Source organism: Bos taurus, chromosome 27 (genome assembly GCF_002263795.3).
Source record: "Bos taurus isolate L1 Dominette 01449 registration number 42190680 breed Hereford chromosome 27, ARS-UCD2.0, whole genome shotgun sequence".
Lineage (NCBI taxonomy): Eukaryota > Metazoa > Chordata > Mammalia > Artiodactyla > Bovidae > Bos > Bos taurus.
This window is the reverse complement of record NC_037354.1, coordinates 14,080,658-14,101,505: the sequence shown is the minus strand read 5'-3', so window position 1 is coordinate 14,101,505 and position 20,848 is coordinate 14,080,658. Positions and strand designations below refer to the sequence as shown.

General features: G+C 42.6%; 1 protein-coding gene and 1 non-coding gene across 2 annotated transcripts in view; one reads left to right on the top strand and one right to left on the bottom strand.

Annotated features, from left to right (window-relative positions):
• The window catches only part of WWC2 (WW and C2 domain containing 2), a 152,722-nt gene that overhangs the window by 70,773 nt on the left and 61,101 nt on the right, over positions 1–20,848 (bottom strand). The gene's annotated exons all lie outside the window — the stretch shown is intronic.
• On the top strand, positions 3,367–3,439 carry TRNAW-CCA (transfer RNA tryptophan (anticodon CCA)). Its single transcript has one exon. It is a non-coding gene; the product is annotated as a tRNA-Trp (tRNA).

Genomic DNA, 20,848 nt, shown 5'->3' with positions numbered 1-20,848 from the left:
GAAAAATGTGCAGGAAAATTGGGTTTTCTTTTGAAAAAGGGACTAGATTCTATGTGTATCAAAATCTCCCCACGTCATGGGACATGGCCCAGTCTTCATACTCTGTTGCTGAGACTGAGCTTCCATCACATCCTTCTGCTGGAGGATCCTCTCTCCCTAACCTCCTCTATCCTGGCTGTCTAAAAGGCACAGGCATCCCAAAGAAATAAAGGATAAGGAGACATGGAAATGGTATGTTTGAATGACAAAAGAGAGACATTATGCAAGTTTTATCCAGGCACCAAAGCAACATGTTCAAGCCTAAGTATGATGTGAATATACCTACTACTTCAACAACCAGAAGTCACGAAAGTTTCAGAACATGCACTATGATTACAAGTTATAGTAACTTGATTACACTTGGAAATAATCCAGCTTTTCCTATTATTGCTCAAAGCAGATAATAAGCACTTTATTAACTGTCACTGTCCTAACACTGGCATTACTTCTATACGTATAGATGTAATTGTGAACTCACTTAAAAATTCAGACATTTCCCTTCCTGGAACTTTAAATGGTTCCTTGCAGTGATGCTGCAAAAATCAATTTAATACTGTATTTTCTGTATTTAGAAAAATAGATACACGCTATCGATAAGAGTAAAACCATTAAATACACATTAATAGATTTCAAACTTCTGATTCTTTTGCAAATTATGAAACAGAAATAGAGTAACATTCTCAGGTACCAAACAAACAAAAGCACTCAGATATGCTGCTATCCTGATAAAGAAAACACATTACTATGATACACTAAGAAGCAACCAGAAACAAAAAGAAATAACAGACGTATTCCAAAATTAGAAACAACAGGACTCAGAAGAAATGTTTCTAAATTTCTTCCTCTTGTTTTGCACAAGGAATCTCTGAAAGAGTCAATCTTCCTTTGATGTCGAGGAAGTAAAAAATGGATGGAGTTTGTTGCTTCTCCCACAAAGGAGCAACAGCAGGCAGAAAGCCTGAAATTACCAAGCGTCTTTATGCTAAATTCCAGAGATTACTCTTTGCTTAAAAAACAGTCTTCCTTTGCACCGTGACTAATGTGAAGAAAATGGCAATTTACTGCAGCACTTTGCCACAGTTTACATACAAAACTTGAACTCTGCATGGTATTTCCTCTCCTTGTGGGCATTATATCATTCTTTCATACAACCCATCATTGAGTGTTTATTGTCGGGCCACGGAGTCAGGGTCCTATGACAGGAGACATCACACACAGATGAATGTACTCCTCCCGCTTATATGGTGGTGACTATTGTTGTGTGTGCAAGTGCACAGCCAGACACACTCACCTGGTGCTAACTGCAACTGAGTTTGTGCTAACGTTAGATGAAACAGCACTTGACAGAGAGAACCATTTTCAGGTTAATAAAACTCTTGCCACGGTTCCAGCCTCCCCAATGTACAGTTGAGCATGAATGTTAAAGGTCTGGAGTTATTTTTACTTCACAGCCTCTGTTGCTGCCGACATTTAACTCAAGGTGGAGTCAACTGGGATCGCTACAGAATCGGTCCACACAAACCTGCTTGAATTGCTCTGAGAACAGGGGCGGGGTCTAAAGATGAGGTTCACAATGTGAATTTTACAGGGAAGGTAAAAATTACAGAACTCTCTCTACTCTTGAAAGAATTTTAATTTACAATGATGCTCATCAGTCCCCAGAAAGCAACTTTTGTTTCCGTCACTCTTCTTAGCGGGGAAATTAGCAACACCAAGGAACGAAAGGGAGGGCGGAGACACAGGGCTGAGTGAACAGAGGCAGCGAGAAGAAACCGACTTTTAAGAGTACAAACCTCTTCGGAGGAGGGTAACGCAGTTAGTTCTGCATCTTTGGGAAAATTAGCTGAAATTCTTGTCAGCGGGCCCTGCTGGATAGGAGAGGGCTGGCAGACAGGCAGGACCACGGATCTGGGGCGGGCACGGCTGCCCCAGGGCTTGAAGGGCTCATCCAAGGTTACCAGCTGTAAGGGGCGTCACAGGGGCATCTAGCCAGGCTCACTTCTTCAGCCTGAGTCCACGTCCTCTCTGATCCACTGGCTCCCATTCCGGTCTCCTCTGCTAGACTCTGGTCTTCCTACAGCTGAGACCCACCATGGCCGATTTTATTCGTGGCTCCGTGTGACGGGCTTTCAGATATTTAAACACAGCAGTCTTGTTTCCGAGTCTGCTTGCCTACAGCCTGGGATGCCCCATCCCCTCACCAGCTCACCTCTCTCCCCTCCACTGAAAAGCCCACCAGTCTCCGTCCATAATCCCCTCTGCTTCTCTCTGTGCTGCAACCGCACTCCGTCAGTAATCATCTAGTGTTAACTTGATAACTATCTCACACAGTTAATTTCTTCTCCCTCAGCCGACAAGTAAACAGGACACAAGTGATGGCATCACCGAAACAACAGACATGAGTTTGAGCAAAACTCCGGAAGATAGTGAAGGACAGGGAAGCCTGGTGTGTCCATGGGGTCGCAAAGAGTTGGACATGACTGAGAAAGGCAAACGATAAGAACAGTCCCCTCTTACCCTTCAAAAAGCCTTCCCTCAGGTGTTCTGGCCTTTTTTTTTTTTAATTTTTTTGGTCACACCCCAGGCAATCTAGGGCCTTATTTTCCAGACCAGATTGATCCTGTGACCCCTGCATTGGAAGGCAAGTCTTAACCACTGGACATTTACTTCCTAACTTCACTCTAACTCTGGCGTAGAGATTTCAAATCCGGAAGATGGCAGGAGGCCCGATTAGCATCTCCCTTACACCACCGAATGGGATCCTCTCATTCCTTCAGAAATAGGAAGGAGAGGCAACATTTGCCTGAAAGGCAACATTTGTGAATAATTCACCTTCGAAAGTACACACGGCTTGTGTGCCCCCAAAGTGCTGCTGCTTTGGGGACACAAACACAGTACCTAAAAAAATGTCAATACTTCCAATATTCTATGTTAAAAAAAAAAAGGCAATTTTTACATAGAGTAAATTATCCTACTAATAAACATTTTCTGAGTGCTTCCATGTACTACACACACTTTAAATATCTATGTATGAGTTAAATCCCCATAAAATCCTGCCAAGTAGAGGCAAGTATTATCTCCACTTGAATACCCTGTGCAGGAAAAACAAAACAAAAATCAAAGGAGCCTGTGACTGTGCCACACACGCCCCTCTAGTCCAAGTTTGTGGTTTCCAGCCATTAAGTCTCTTGTGCAGGATACAGCCATTGGTACTGCCAATTCCGGGCACAGATTTAACTATTGATACGTTACTTGGATTGACGGGCCACCAATTTCTGGAATAAACTGCAAGAAAGGAATTCCTTAAAAATGTTCTGGAGGGCTACTTCCCTGGTGGGCCAGTGGTTAAGACTCCATGCTTCCAATGCAGAGGGCCCAGGTTCAAATCCTGGTCAGGGAACTAAGATTCCATGTGACTTGCAGTGTGGACCCCGCAAAAAAGAAATTCTGGCAGGAGGAGTTGTAAGGGGCCCTGGGCTTTAAGATGAGCCCGCTGAGGAGGGGTGCATCGCTGCCTCTGCCTGAGCACACCTGGCTCCAGCAGTAGCGGCTGTGAGTGCCCACGGGGCCCTTCACACCAGAAACCTTGGCAGGAGGGGCTCCAAAGAAGTGAAAAATAAAGCCCGACTGCAGATGAATGGAAGATACACTCCAAGGACACGCAGCTCTTAAATTCTTTAGAGATTTGATCAAAGATCAAAAGCAGACTGGATAGCAATTTCTAGGTAAAACTATATGATGCTTAAGAATTGGCAGGAGACTATAATACGATTCAGTTTAACTGTTTGTATTGCCTGCCTATTAAAGTTAAAAAGAAGAGATGCTAACAAAGCCAAAATTGTGAATTCCCTCTCCCTCAGGGGCTCTTTAATACTGGGACTGGCCTGAAATTTTGAGTTAGAGCAGAGGTTCTCAAACCTAAGAGCATATTCCACTCATCTGAAAAGATGACTAAAACAGATTGCTGGGGCCACCTCAGGGTCTGGAACTCAGCAGATCAGGGGTGGGGCCTGGTCTACTGATACTAGGATTTGCAAGTTTTTTTTTTTTTTTTTTTTGAGAATTTTTAAAATTTTCATACAGTTCAAATCAGTGCTCAGGATTCACTTCAGCTCCTTCACTGCCAAATCTGGGGGCAGGGACTGCTTCAGCTTCTCTGCCTGCTCTTTGTGATGACCAAAGAGTAAAGGTATCTGCTGTATCGAACTTTAAACTTCACATTTTCCTTATTTTCTTTGACCTGGACAGATTTGGTGTCCTTCCCCTTGGCTGTGAGCAGGAAGCCCTTGATGCCCCCAATTGTGTAAGACGCGGCCACAGGGTGCAAAGAGCGCGGCTGGAACCTCAAGCGGCGAGAAGTGAGCAGAGGGGAAAGGAAGGATCTGCGTTTGTAACGAGTTCCCCAATGATGCTCAAGCTGTTGTTCCCTGTACCACACTTCTGAGAACCATTGTTTAAAGGCACATTATACAGCTCCAATCCACCCAGGTGACACAGAAAATGAAAACAAACTCAACTTAAAAATGAAACTGGAGGGCATTCCCTTACAGTCCAGTGGTTAAGACTCTGTACGTTCACTGGCAAAGGTAAGGGTTCAATTCCTGGTCAGGGAGCTAAGATCCTGCAAGACTTGCAGCATGGGGGAAAAAAACTGGAAGCAAAAGCCTATGCTTCAGAAATCTCTATTATGACAACGATGACATATTTAGCAAAATTAGTAGCTTGCTAATTCTCAAATTTGGGCCACTTGGTTTAATTTTAAGTAAACTTTTTCCCTCAAAGAACACTTGAATAATTTTAAAATAAGTTCTTCAGAAACACGGTTTTCTCTTTCTCTCATCTTCTCACTTATATATAAAATACACAGTAACAAGTATTCAACATTATTAGTCATCAGGGAAAAGGAAATCAAAACCACAGTGAGGTACTCACTAGGATGGCTATAATTTAAAAAGCAGAAATACCAAGTGTTGATGAGGATGTAGAGAAATGGGACATTGTTGATGGGAAGCTAAGACGGTACAGCCTCTATAGAAAACAGTTCGGTAGTTCCTCAATGAGTTAACACTGAATTACTGTATAACCCTGCAATTCCATTCTGAGGTGAATAACCAAAAGAACTGAAAACAGGTACCCAGACAATTACATGTACCTGCAGGTTCATACATTGGAGAAGGAAATGGCAACCCACTCCAGTGTTCTTGCCTGGAGAATCCCAGGGATGGTGGAGCCTGGTGGGCTGCCATCTATGGGGTCGCACAGAGTCGGACACGACTGAAGCGACTTAGCAGCAGCAGCAGGTTCATAGCACCACTGAAAGCCAACAGGTGCAAAGAACTCAGATGTCCATCAGTGGATGAAAGGAAAAGCAAAGTGTGGTATATATGTGCAATGGAATACTGCTAAGTCGCTTCAGTCATGTCCGACTCTGTGTGACCCCATAGACGGCAGCCCACCAGGCTCCCCCATCCCTGGGACTCTCCAGGCAATAACACTGGAGTGGGTTGCCATTTCCTTCTCCAATGCATGAAAGTGAAAAGTGAAAGTGAAGTCGATCAGTTGTGTCCGACTCTTAGCGACCCCATGGACTGCTGCCCACCAGGCTCCTCCGTCCATGGGATTTTCCAGGCAAGAGTGCTGGAGTGGGGTGCCATTGCTTTCTCCGGCAATGGAATACTACTCAGCTATAAAAAGGAATGAAGTGTCAATATCTGGAAATACTGAATATGCTACAATGTGGATGAACCTCCAAACATTATGGTAAGTGAAAGAAGCCAAACACAAAGGTCACATACTATAATTCTATGTATATGAAATATCCGGTATAGATAAATGCATGCAAATGTAAAGAAGATCAATGGCTGCCAGGAGCCACAGAGAGGAGCAATAGACAAGTGCCCACGGGTAGTGGAGTGATGGAAATGTTTTGGAACTAGAGAGAGGTGGGGGTTGGACACCACTGCAAACACATATATGCCATTGAACTGTTCACCTTAAAGTGACTGATTCTGTGCTTTGTGAATTTCACCTCAACAAACTGTTTCATAAAATTAGTAACAAATTTTAAGAATGCCAAGACTCCAAATGATTATTTGGAGTAAGTAAAATAATAAAAACATGGGAAAATACTCAACTTCACTAATAATAAAAATAAATGCCAAATAAAACAATAATGAGGCTTGATTTTTAAGACTCTCAGGATATCAAGTTTTTGTTTTGTTTTGCTTTGTCCCAAGGATGAAATTCAGTTCTGGTGGAGGATATGGGAAATCAGTGCCTTTCATTTATTGCTAGTAATTCTGTAACTTGATACATCCTTTTAACAAACAGTTTGGCAGTATTAAAAAACCATTACACTGTTGATCCCGTGTAACCTAGGAGGGCAATTGTTACACAGTGTTCCCCGAACCCCATCCCACCTGACCACCCCCAGAAAGACTCAGGAGCCACCTTAAGCATCTTACTAGGTTCCTGTCTTTCCCATCAGCCTATGGGCTTCTCAAGGCCAGGGACCCTTCAGCCTTCTCTGCATCTCTAGCCCGATGCCTTCCTCGCACGCAGTCGGCATAGCATCTGTGTTGGCTGACTGAGTGGGTGCAGGTTAGAGAGGAAGACAAAAATGAAAACAAAGACACCATGGAAGAACTGTCATTTTAAAAAATGTTCTGTTTACACAGATGTAACAGTACATTGCATTAACTAAAAGAATAATATGAAGGTTGGTAGGAGGAAAACATCTTTAAAACCTGAATCAAAATACCTGGTCTCATAATTTATTTTAGTTGACTATCATTACATTATGTATCAGAAACGAATAGCTAAACAGAAAACAGATTCTTAGTTACAAAGAGGGCAAAGAATTTATTTCAGGTGTTTTAAAAATTCAGCAAGTTCTTTTTTTTAAAAGTATTTTACCAGGAGAAAACACAGAGGTCAGCAAACACTTTAACCTGTACCTCTTTTCTCTGCTAAGTGCCAAGAAATGTTTGCTTGTCGGATTATTTGGTTTTGGAAAACAGTTTGAGAATTTAAGTGGATATGTTGGCAGAGAAGGTAAGAATGTTTAGAAGAGGAAGAGGGCTTAAGAGATTACTGTCCAAACAAACAAAAACCCACCACCAAGGTCTTGTTCTCCTACCTAGAGTTTAAACAACACACAGTCGTTACAGATTGCATCACAGATAACAGCTGTTCAAGGACCAGGATGGGAAGAAGCTTGACATTCACTCTGGAAAACATACCCATTACAGCAACAGAGATGACACACGGCTCACTCACCCTCTGTGTGGACAGAGCCTTGTTAGATTCAACCTCATTTTTACAGAAGTCGACTAAATGAACCTAAGCTACTTTTATCAAAATTTAAGGAGCTAGGCTTCCCAGGTGGCTCAGCGGTAAAGAACCGCCTACCAATGCAGGAGACATAGGCTCGATCCTGGTCTGGAAAGATCCCCTGGAGAAGGAAATGGCAACCCACTCTAGTCTTCTTGCCTGGAAAATCCTATGGACAGAGGAGCCTGGTGGGCTACAGTCTGTGGGGTCTCAAAGAGTTGGACACGACTTAGTGAATAAAACAACCACAAAATAAGCGAAGGTTCATTTAACCACATACCACCATTCCTCGACAAGATAACTGGAAGCGGGGCAGAATCTAATAATGGCCACTAAGGTTCATAATCTTTCTATATGCTTCTTTGCTTCTTTTGTGAATTGTCCTTTTTAAAATTATGTTGTTTGTCCTTCTTAACGATTTGTGGCAACTTTTAATATATTTTGATATTAATCCTTTATTAAGCTGTAAATATTTTTCCAAGGGTATTACTTATCCGTAAACTTTGTTTATGATGAGTAAAAGGTTGATTATTTAAAACTGTTAGGCTAATTGGACAGCCAGTTAGGGGATAAAAGCTAGATCCTATCTCTTCCTTACAACAAAATTAATTTCAGATAAATCCCAAGAACTATATGTGATACATGAAAATAACTGAAGTATGAAACCCACTGGAAGAAAAGATACACAAGAATTCTTTAGGACTTCTGGATTCCACCCCTTAACCTAGTGTTTCAAGCTGTAGCCCCTTAACTCTTGCCATTGAAAATAAATACAATGAAAACAAAATCATAATATAAAATTTTATCAGACTGCTGGCAGCAGCTTTGAGCTAATGGCTTGCTCTCTTTGTTAAAAAAGCAATTAAGTATTAGAACAACAGACTGGTTCAAAATTGGGAAAGGAGTATGTTAAGGCTGTAAATTGTCACCCTGCTTATTTAACTTATATGCAGTGTACATCATGCAAAATGCCGGGTTGGATGAAGCACAAGCTGGAATCAAGATTGCCAGGAGAAATAATAATAACCTCAGACATGCAGATGACACCACCCTTATGGCAGAAAGTGAAGAGGAACTAAAGAGCCTCTTGATGAAGGTGAAAGAGGAGACTGGAAAAGCTGACTTAAAACTCAACATTAAAAAAATGAAAATCATGGCATCTGGTCCCATCACTTAATGGCAAATAAATGGGGAAACAATGACAGACTTTTTTGTGGGCTCCAAAATCAGTATGGACGGTGACAGGAGCTATGAAATTAAAAGACACTAGCTTCTTGGAAGAAAAGCCATGATAAACCTACACAGCGTATTAAAAAACAGAGACATTACTTTGCCGACAAAGGTCCGTCTAGTCAAAGCTATGGTTTTTCCAGTAGTCATGTATGGATGTGAGAGTTGGACCATAAAGAAGGCTGAGCACTGAAGAATTGATGTGGTGTTGGAGAAGACTCTTGAGAGCCTCTTGGACTGCAAGGAGATCAAACCAGTCAATCCTAAAGGAAATCAATCCTGAATATTCATTGGAAGGACTGATGCTGAAGCTCTGATACTTTGGCCACCTGATGCGAAGAGCTGACTCATTGGAAAAGACTGATGCTGGAAAAGATTGAAGGCGGAGGAGAAGGGGAGACAGAGGATGAGACAGTTGGATGGCATCACCGACTCAATGGACAAGAGTTTGAGCAAGCTCTGGGAGATGGTGGGGGACAGGGAAGTCTGGCGTGCTACAGTCCATGGGGTCGCAGGAGTTGGACACGACTGAGTGACTGAATAACACCAGCAAGTATTAGAAAGGTGCTAAAGACATAATATTAGCACCATTAGATCTCCTTGATCTAATAAGAAGACTTGAAAAGGGGCGGGGGGGGAGACTAAAAATTACTTACTGTGACTTTCCTACTCCACTACACCTACCTGGGGAAATACAGTCCTAGGCTGAATAGAAGACCTCAGCAAGGAATGCAGACCTGGGGCAAATTTTAATTTAGGAAAGCCGACCTGAGTGTGATGGACCGGGTGCATAAAAGTAGCAGGTCTCAAAGTGCGGTCCCTGAACCAGGAGCGTCAGCGCCACCTGGAACCTGGGTAGAAATTCAAGTTATTAAGTTCCTCCCCACAAACTACTAAATCGGAAATGGGGAGGGCACGGTCATGCTTTCCACAGGATCCTCAGGGATCCTCACACCTGTGAGAGCTGCAGAGAGGCTGAGACGGAACCCCATCTTCCCTTCCACCTGCGGAGAGGAGGCGACCACAGTGACAAGGAGGAACGTGACCGAGGTGGGGGCTACGCGGAGGGCAGGGAAACAAAATAACAGGATTTGAGGCTCCTGGGGCCGGCAGCCCTGCCAGATATTTGAAAGCGGAAAAGCTGGGTAATGAAACGTTGGGAGTGTTACTCAAACAGTGTACTCAACAGACGTGAGAGCAGGAACCGATAAAGTCCATCCACAAGGCTACGATTTGCAGCTTCAAAGGAGTGTGTTGATACCAGCACAGGTAAGCAAAATGATAATCAATTAATGTAAAAATATGTCGTGTGCCAGCTGCCAGAGGGACAAGGCAGGTGAGATGCGGGGTGAAATTTCCAGGCGGAGATCAGATAATGGGTGAGACTGATGAGCCAGGCAAGGCCTTGGGATGTGCCCACGTTTAGGGGGATAAAAGGAGGTCCTGGAAAGGATGCCGAGGAAACCGACTTCAACTGGAAGAGGAAAAACAACCACAAGACACGTCAGTCTTTAGCCTTTTTATCCCTGCCAATAGGAAGTAACAATAAAACTACCGACAAAGAGACATTTCATTCATGCGTCCGTCGGGTCTTCCAATGTTTACCGACAGCCTCTCTCAAGCTCTGGGACACACGAGACACACGAAGTCTGGCTCTGGTCCCACCACTGCTTCTGCAGACCATGAGCGCCTGTCCCCTAGGTGGGAGCTGCGTAGAAATCGCCTTGCCGGCGGGGGCTAAACGTTTGCTCTGGGGACAAACACTTGGACTGTGCCTCTCTGCGGTGTCATGGATGAACACCTGTGTCTTTGTGACCGTGGGCACAGCTGAGGGGAACACAAAGTCATCCTTGTAACAACAACACGGGCTAGGCTCCCGGAGCCAAAGCGCCCATTTCCCTTTTATGTCTGGAGATTCACTGTTTGTTACCAGGGGATGTAACCTCCAGAGTCCGGGAAAGCCAGCCAGCGAAGAGACCTGTGGACGTGGTCTCTCTCCTTTCCACTGAGTCCACGGTAACTACCCACCTTCGTGCCCCTGGTCACTCTGACCACAGGTAGCAGCTACGGGTCACGCTGGAATTTAATAATCCCAAGCCTAGAGCTTTTTTTTTTTTCATAGCATTACTGAAGTTTAATTTATATACCAGAAAATTTGCCCACTGTAAGTGTACAAATCAGAAATTTTTAGTAAATTTATAGAGTTAAAACAAGTATACAATCTAAGTATACAATCTATACAAACACAATCTAAGTATAACAGCAATTCTGACCACCCCAAAAGATGGCCCCTGTTCCAGCTGCTGTGCTTAGTCGTGTCTCTTTGCAACCCCATGGACTGTAGCCCGCCAGGCTCCTCTGTCCATGGGATTTCCCAGGCAAGAATACTGGAGTGGGTTGCCGTTTCCTCCTCCAGGGGATCTTCCTGACCCACGAGGCCGAACCCCCAGATCTCCTGCACTGGCAGGGGGATCATTTACCACTGCACCACTGGGAACTCCGTCTCCCCTGCCCCCGGCTACCACTAATTACTTTCTGTCTCTACAGATTTACTTTTCCTGGACTTGTATACAAACGGAAATCTGTGCTTTCTTGTGCCTGCCTTCGTTTAGCATGTTTTAGTGGTACATCCACGTAGTTTAAAGATTATCTTTCCTCCCGCCTCCCTATGACCTGTCCTGTCCACCGCAGGAGTCTCTGGGGCCCAAACAACGGCTCCGTCCAACACGTGCTCAACAACTGTCTTCTCTGCCTGTCTTCCCTGCGGAGGACTGCATCTGCGCTGATGGACATCATGCCCAACTCCCCATCCCCCCAGTCACACTCTAAAACCCTCTCAGGGTATAGGCTTTTGCATTAAAAAGTGCCTCATTCTGGTTCTGAGTATAACCAAAAGAATCACAAATTTTGTTTTTTTTTTTTCTTTTTTTAAAGCTACAGGAATGGAATTCTGAGAATCAAGTATCAGAAAATGGAGAAATGTTCGTAAGCGGCCCAAGGAATGGCGCTAACATGCTACAAATGAGTTCCATCCCCAGCATTTGGTCTGCTGGCTAAACACAGGATTGGCTTTTTATAACTTATAGGAAGGCTTTCTGTGGCGGCGTTTCCTTTGCCCTCCAGCCTCTGTTTTCCTCTGGCAGGGCACCAGGTCCTCCGAGCACTAGGAATTAGACATGTGGCATGTCAGGAATGTCTGATAACTACACTAACTTCGGAGCTCACCCATTAGTCATAAACAGAAATGCCCTTTGAGCTCAGACTCAAATTCAGCTCGAAGCAAATAAAAGTCATAGGCTGAGTGCTGGCCAAACACATAGGCCGCTGTCGGGTGGGCTGAGCAGGCTCTAAATACAGTTCTTCATTGCAGCAAAGACTGCTTCATTATCCAAAATGTTAACACACCCAAGGTGCGCAGCATCGCTTGGTTAGGTTTTCGATTAGTGACACCTGAGTCAGAAACATCAACCATTCAAATTACTTTATAAAGTTTGCCCTATTCCTGTATACTTTTACTAGCATCTCCTTAACAGGGGCTCATTTTTAGTTATTAATCCAGTTCTATAGGTGTTGGTACTGCTCAAGATTAATTTAAAGAAAAAATACAAGAAAACCTTGAGGAGGGACTTCCCTGGCAGGGGAACACAAGTTCAATCCCTGGTCAGGGAGCTAAGATCCTGCAAACTTCCAGGTGGGGCCAAAAAAAAAAGAGAGAGGGGGAGAGAAATAACAACCAACTGTAGCATGTTTATCTCAATTGGATCCCAATTTTTAATTTAAAAAAAAAAGGATAAAAGAATTATTGGGTAATTTAAATATATTAGATGTTGAATGACAGATGTTAGATGATATGACAGGATTTAAAAAAATTTTCCATAGTTGTAATAATCGGTATTATGGTTTATAAGAGAATACTTCTTCCTTGGAAAATGCATGCTGAACTAGTTAATGGTGAAGGGTCATAATATCTGTAACTTACTTTCCAATGTTATAGCAAAAAAAAAAAAAAAAACAAACCCAACATAAACACAGTACACACACATATCTAAACAGAGAGGGAGAAGAGAATAAAGGAAAGGTGATAAATTGTCAGATTTACTAATTTTTCATAATAAAAAATTAAGGGAAAAAATCCCTCATTAAGGAAATTTCAATAAACACAACAGATTCAATACATTCCATCTAGAAAACTGCAGAAAAGGGATTTAAAAAAATCAAGCACAGAAGGACAGAGGGCAGGTCTGGGGACAAGAGCCACAAAATTTGGGCTGGTGGAAAGTCGTGTGGTAACTGAGGTAGCGAAACAGGAAACCTAAGTCAGCAAGGGAGAGCCAGGCAGCTGATTGATTGATGCTGCAAACCCCTGAAAGGTCTGGAATTCTGGCTTCAAGGACCTTGGAGAGTTGGGTGTGGCTGTGGAGGGCTGGCCGGAAGTCTGTTAAGAAGTAGCCAGCCCATCAGCTTGCCTTTGCCCAACCTGGGTGAAACTGAAGGTTTCCTCTCTAGAGAGACTCAGCCTCGGAGATTTTGCACTTCCCGGCAGCTGGTACAGGCACCCCATCCCTACTCAGCTCTCAGAACCCCTGGGAGAGGGGCTTACATTTACCAAGTTGTATCACTCAGGTCAGGCCAGGTAATGAGTGCTATAATAAAAAACAATACCAAAGTCTCAGTGACTGAACACAGCAGACTCTGATTTCCCACTCAAGCCAAGTTCAAAGTGGTTCTGGATGACTCCCCTGGGCAGCTGGCCTCCACAGTACAGCTCAGGGTTCCTGGATATACCTCGGGTGACTGGCACCTCCATTACAATGCTAGATAGATGGACAGATCTCCATCAGTCAGTCTTGTGGGTGGGGGTAACATGTACATCCACACTCTTCACATCCCATGGCCAAAACACATCTCTCGGAGGCAGAGAAATTAATCCCCTTGTGTACCTGGAAGGAGTGGAAGAACCAGAATGATTGGTATTAGCTATTCTAAGGCAAAAGTTAAGAACACTGGGCCTCTTAAATAAAAGCAGAATCTAACACAAATACACTAAAACAATGAAACATGCAATTTAATGCACAGGAGAAAATTTGAACTTCGTTCAGAGAAATTGAAGGAAATTTAATCAATTACCATTTTCAGAGAGATATAACAGATTGTCTAAAAATAAACATTTGGAGAAAGAAATTTAAGACCTTTGGAAATGAAGAATATGATAGAAGTGATCCTATCTATTGAAGTGTTAGAAGATTAAGAAAATTTCCCAGAAAGTAAGACAAATAGAAAGAGAATGATAGAAAAATTAGAGGACCAGTCTTGATGGGGCGGGGTGGGGAGAACGTGAGGTCTACTATCTGAGTAGCAGAAGTTCCAGAAAAGAGAGAGAGCAAAGTACACATGAAAAGGGATGATATTATCAAAGATGCAATACAAGAAAATTTCTCTGAACTGAACAACTGGTTTCTTGATTACAAATAGCCCACCCAGAAGAACTGTTTAAAAAAAAAAGACCCACATCAAAGCACAATACGTGGACTTTCAGAACATAGATGCAATGAAAGTGAAAGAGAAGTCGCTCAGTGGTGTCCGACTCTTTGTGACCCCATGGACTGTAGCCTACTAGGCTCCTCCATCTATGGGATTTTCCAGGCAAGAATACTGGAGTGGGTTGCCATTTCCTTCTCCAATAGATGCAATGAGAAGAGTCTTAAAAACTTTCAAGAACTAGGTCACCAAAAAAAAAAAAAAATCAAGAATCAGAAAGGCTAGGGCTTCCTATCTAGGTTGGTCGGACACGACTGAGTGACTGAACTGAACTGAAGGGCTTCCTAGGTGGCGCTAGTGGTAAAGAACCTGACTGCCAATGCAGGAGAAAGGCTATACACTAACAACAAATTTCTGACAAAGAAATAAAGAAATCAATCTCAATTACAATGGCATCAAAACCAGTAAAATACCTAGGAATAAATTTAATTACAGAGGTGACCTACCTCTACTCTGAAAACTATAAGACACTGATGAAAGAAATTGCAGATGACAGAAATAAATGGAAAAGTATCCTGTTTTCTTGGATTGGAAGAATTAATATCATTAAAATGTCAATACTACCAAAAGCCATCTATAGATTCAATGCAATGCCTATCCAGATAACAATGACTTTTCTGTTAAATAGAAGTAAAGAAAATACCCCTAAAATTTATACGGAACCACAAAAGACTCTGAACAGCTAAAGCAAACTAAAACTAAAAGCAAAGCTAAAACTCAACAGCAAAAATAAACAAATAACCGAATTAAAAAAAAAATGGGCACAGGACCATTGTTCTGGATGGTCTTCTTTGGATTTTTTTTCCCAAAGAAGACACAGGAAAGGCCGATAGATACAGGAAAAGATGCTCAACAGCACTAGTCGCTAGGGAATGCAAATTAAAACTGTGAGATCACCTCATTGGTGTTAGAACGGCCATCACCAAAAAGACAAGGGGTAATAAATGGGAGGAAATGGAGAAAAGGACACCCCTGTGAACTCGGGGCGGGACTGTACAGCCACTATTGAAAATAGTATGGAGGATCCTCAAGAAAATAAAAAATAGAACTACCATATGGTCCAGCAATTCCACTTCTGGAAATACATCCAAAGGAAACAAAACACTAACTTCAAAACGTATCTGCGCCTCTACGCTCGTAGTAGTAGTATTTATAATAGCCAAGACATGTAAATAAGCTAAGGGTCCGTCAATGAATGGGTAAAGAAGTTCCGCTATCTATCGGTCATATATAGCACAACTATATATATGTGTGTGTGTGTATTCATCTATTATTCAACTATAAGAAAATGAGGAAATCCTATTATCTGTGACAACGTGGATGGACCCTGAAGGCATTAGGCTAAGTGAAGTAAGTCAGACAGAGAAGGACAAATTCTGTATGATCTCACTTATTTGTGGAATCTGCAAACAAACAACAAAACAAAAAAAACCCAAAGAAAAGAGATCAGACTTGTAGTGGCCAGGGGAGGAGGGTGAGGAAAGAAGGAATTGGAGGAAGACGGTCCAAGGCACAGACTCCCAGCTGAGCGTAACTGAGTGCTAGGGACGTGACATCGAGCACGATGACATCGAGTACGATGACGTCAAGCACCGTGACGACGAGCACGATGACGTCGAGTACACTGACCGCCAGCAGCGAACCCTGCTGTGCGATATACAGGGAAGTTGTCAAGAGAGTCCATCTTAAGAGTTCTCCATAAGAAGACAAGTTTTTCTTTTTTCTTCCTTTTCTTTTTAGTGTATTGGTTGAGATACACTATGAAATAGCTGAACCCGTGGTGGTGATCATTTCACCATATATATAAATCAAACCATCATTCTGTATGCCTTGAACTGATAAAGTGCTGCATGTCAATTGTTTCTCAATAAAACGGGGGGTAGGGGGTTGGGTGGAAAGAATCAGAAAGGCACCAGACTTCTCAAACACAAGACTGGAGGCTAAGAAGTCAGTAGAAAAATACGGTCACATTTTTTAGTACAAAGTATTTCCAATCTGAAGTTACATCCCCAGGTAAAATATCAGTCAGGTATGAGAATAGAATAAAGCAGCATTTTCTGAGATGCAAAGACTCAACAAATTTATCTCCAAGGTCTCCTTTCTAAAGCAACTCCACCAAAATGAGAGACAAAATCAAGAAAACTGGAAGACAAGGGTTTTAAACATTGAAGTGTTTCAACTTTTAGTAAATGGACATCCCATGAGTATATGATTCATGCAACAGTTCCGTTACATGACTCACCAGGTTGAACTGGAGACCAAGAACAGAAGGAGCAGCAGGTGTGAAACTGAGAGAATACCTGTTGTGCTTAAATGTGCTGAATGGAGGCTCTGGCAGTAAATGGGTGACAGGGACACAAAAAATTAAGCCAATGGAAAAAAGAGACAATTATTAACTACAGAGAGAGCCAAAGGAAATTCAACTGTAGTACACCAGATCGGTCATCCAGAAACAATATTTACATAGCCAGAAAAAATGTAAACACTGAATACTGACTTCATGCTGAAGCTGAAGCTCCAATACTTTGGCCACCTGATGCGAAGAGCCAACTCATTGGAAAAGACCCGATTGCTGGGAAAGATTAAGGGCAGGAGGAGAAGGGGGCCACAGAGGATGAGATAGTTGGATGGCATCACTGACTCCATGGCCATGAGTTTGAGCAAGCTCCAGGAGATAGTGAAGGGCAGGGAAGCCTGGAGTGCTGCAGTCCATGGCATTATAAAGAGTCGGACACGACCGAGTGACTGAACAGAACAAATAATACTCCGAGGATGAAAGGAAGGGGAATGTATACATGGGGAGGGCACCTAGGAGAGCAGAGTCCTCACCCGCAGTGGGAAGTCAATTCTCCAAGTCTACTAACTAAAAAAATCAAAACATATCCAAGTGTTATTTAAAAATACAGAGGTGAATACCACGAAAAGCCATTAAATATGTAAAAGTGGTTGACTGGTGAAGAGTGGTGGGTCAGTCTGCCTCCTGAATCTGACGTTTTAAGCTGATGTTGTGTTAAAGAGGACCCACTGTTTTCTGGAAAACCCACTATTTTCCAGAGAGTGGAAATCGCTCTCTGGCCAGCACATCAACTGTTCACCTAACATTTTTGTCTTTTTTTTTTTAAGTGAATAAGCACCTGGACTGTACATCTGGAATCATCCTCTCATCATTATTTCTGCTGCGGCTTTATGCTCATTTTGTCCAACAAACCTACTACTGTCTTCTCTAAGTACCTTGAAAACCCATTTTCCAAAGAAAATAAAATCAGCCTTTTGAAGTAGGCTCTTCTTTTGAAGCTCAGATTGGTATCCTGAGAAACTATTGATAGCTACTTCCTTACATAGGTGGAACAACAACCTTACTGTTTATGTTAAAGTAAGCTAGAATCGGGTTTCAAAAATTTCTGGGGTGAAAACATATTATTTTGATATTCATACTGAATATTCAACTATCATATACTCAGCAATTCTCTGGTTTACAACGGAAAGCTGTAACACTTCACACTTCCATGTCCCTACCCCAGGTCTTGAATCTCCAAAACTACCTCCTTTAATACAAAAACTATTTTATATAAACTACCTGGGTTTATATGCATCAAGATTTACACTCCATCGTTTGGGTACACCAGAGTCATTCCAAAACTGTATTTCAGAAATTCTCTGATGGACATCTAAAAATATGATTAAAAAACCTAAGCTAACTTTCCAAAAAGTATAAAAAATATGACAGGCCTGTCTTTTCTTCCTCAAACATCTTTATAGTAACGCATTTAATTACAATGAGTACCAAAAATGTGATTATGTACTTAAAATTCTTTCATGCCAATGATTTCTAAGCTTGTACTTGCTTGATCAATCTTGTTAATTTTAATATTTCCAAAAGTTTTTTAAAATGCAAAGATATAGACTTCATAATACTTTATGATGTAAAAAAGATATTTCATATTTAGAGATAATTAAAAAAAAAAAAACTCTTGTAGTTCTGCACATGCCATGATTTAAAATCCTGTTTCAGTGGTATCTCTCCTAGTTTTAGACTTCTGTCCTGGACAATTTCTACCCCAGCCGGCGTGCACCCTCACACTCAGTGACAGACAGGGAGGGGATGACTGGCTTAACAATCTGTCCTTAATGTCTGTTTTCTTCGAAGAATTTCTAGGCACCAGACGCTTAAAAAAATAAGCTTCAACATCCTTGACGTTGAAGTAGACGTTTTTCACTCCATCACAACTAAGCCAAGACACAGATACATGGATGTGCGGACGAGGAGTAATCGTGGGGTCTCCCAAGATACAGCTCTACAGTGAACCGAAATACCCACCACACTGACAAACAGAGCATCTGGGTTTGACCCTGTCTTTTCCTGCTGGGAGAGCTCTAACACTTAGCAATCTCTTTGACTGTTAGTTTTCTTCAACTATAAAACAACGGGGTTTGAGTCAAAGACTCAAAGTCAATTTATGCTTTCAAGCTTGATGATATTTTAGATTTTGCAACCTTCCAGTGGGTTGTAATTCATATCTTACTTTCCCACTGATTCAGACAGAAATCTAAATGATCCTTAACTGGCAGTTGCTGCTGTTCAGTCGCTAAGTCATTTCCATCTCTTTGTGACTCTTCTGTCTTCCACTGTCTCCCGGAGCTTGCTCAAATTCATGTCCATTGAGTTGGTGATGCTATCTAACCATCCCATCCTCTGCTACTCTCTTCTCTTTTTGCCTTCAATCTTTTCCAGCATCAGGGGCTTTTCCAATCAATCGGCTCTTCACATCAGGTGGCCAAAGTAGTGGAGCTTCAGCTTCATCATCGGTCCTTCCAATGAATACTCAGGGTTGATTTCCTTTAGGATTGTCTGGTTTGATCTCCTGGCTGTCCAAGGGACTCTAAAGAATCTTCTCCAGCACTACAATTCAAAGGCATCAATTCTTCAGCGCTCAGCCTTCTTTATTGGCAGTGACCCCTAACAATTCTGTTTCAAACCCTTGCGTCCCCCAAAAAGCCCTTTGCTGTATCTGGCAGGAAATACAAGGATCTTTTTAAATCTTGAAAAAAAAGAAAAAGAAAAAGCCACTCCCTGACTTCTAGTGCCAACTACATAACATCCAAGGGATGTGGTCTGGCATTTAGGACATTCAGAATCTGACCTCAACCCACCTTCCCAACTGTTAGCGCCAAACAGTCCCTTTCTTGTTGCCAAAGCTACAAACTAAACCTGTTTTTCTTTTCTTTTGGCTGTGCCACATGGCATATAGGACCTTAGTTCCCTGACCAGGGATCAAACCCAAATCCCCTGCATTAGAAGCAAGAGTCTTAACCACTAGAGAAGTCCCTAAACACGTTTCTCTCAAGAATACCAGTCTTCCTGGTGCCCGTGTGTTTTGCTCATAGTATTATCTTTACATGGACTGCTCTCTAGCTCCAAAAGGTCAAGTTTTACCTGATCCTCAAAACTAAGGGGACCATATATCATCCAAACTGGGACAATTTTGACAGTGACAGCGGATGCTAATTGGTAGGACACTGGGACACTAGGAATAAACTGGGGCTTCCCCAACACACTGGGACATGTGAGGGCCCACCTACAGCAAATGTCTCTCCTTCCATCGACACAGATCGCACTGGAAATTTGTATCCCCTTTCGAAGATCATTTCTGCTGTGCATTTGAGTTATGGGTGTAACAGTCTGAACCATGAAATGATTTGGTGTTTGACTCCCCACAATGCCTGGCACATAGTGGGTGCTCAGCAAACGTTTGATAAATGAGTCTCTTCCTAAGCACGTGTGGTTCCAGTAGACAACATTAGGTTCTTTCAAGTCAGTAGAGGCCCTTGTATAACCAGCACCCCCATTCACACAGAGAAGAGCCATACTCCTCGGTCAGCCCGCAGACCCGTCTCCCCCAGGGATGGCCCTATGCACACTGCAATTGGAATAAGAGTCCTGTGGTCCGGCAGAAGCACGCTGTAAACACACGCTGATCCGGGCCTGCTTCACCCCTGGATCCCAGCTCCTCCATGTGTCAAAACATCCTGTGCAGTAAATACAATGAGTTCCCATTTTACGAACATTTTATGGTTCACAGAAATGAAGAGCACTGTCCAGAATGGGCTGCTAAGTGAGGAGCCAGGTCTTGAATCCAGACACTGTGACCACCAGGCCTATCGTGGTCCCCTCAGGACACTTGCAATGAACTCGCAGATACTGCATCTGCAAAACAAAAACCATCACTCTCAGCCCTGAATGCCGCAGGCCAGGACGCACAACTGCCCCAAGGGTCTTACGCAGTTCTGCCGATTTTCTGAAAATGAGAGGGAGAAAAATCTTTCAGTAGCTGCTTCTTTCAGCTACTGGTATAGATTGAACGGGCTAAGTTGGAATGGCGGTGGGGGGAAGGAAAGGAAACGTAAGTAAGAGAAACAGAGAATTTAACAGAGTACAAAACCAGAAGAAGGAAGTGTGTAGTGTCAGGGTATCAGTGGCGCTCTGGGTCTGCCCGAAGCACACAGCACACTGGACACACTAATGTGTCAGGTTACTTCGGGGACACAGTAAAGCGGCACTTTATCATCCGGAATGTCCCCCCCGAAGATGGACACTTCTACTAAAACAGAAAGTCTTACAAATTTAAGCAGAGCATTAAAAAAAAAAAAAAATCAAACACACTTATTTTTTTGTTCAAGTATTTTCATGATCCCCTATTTCAAACACCAC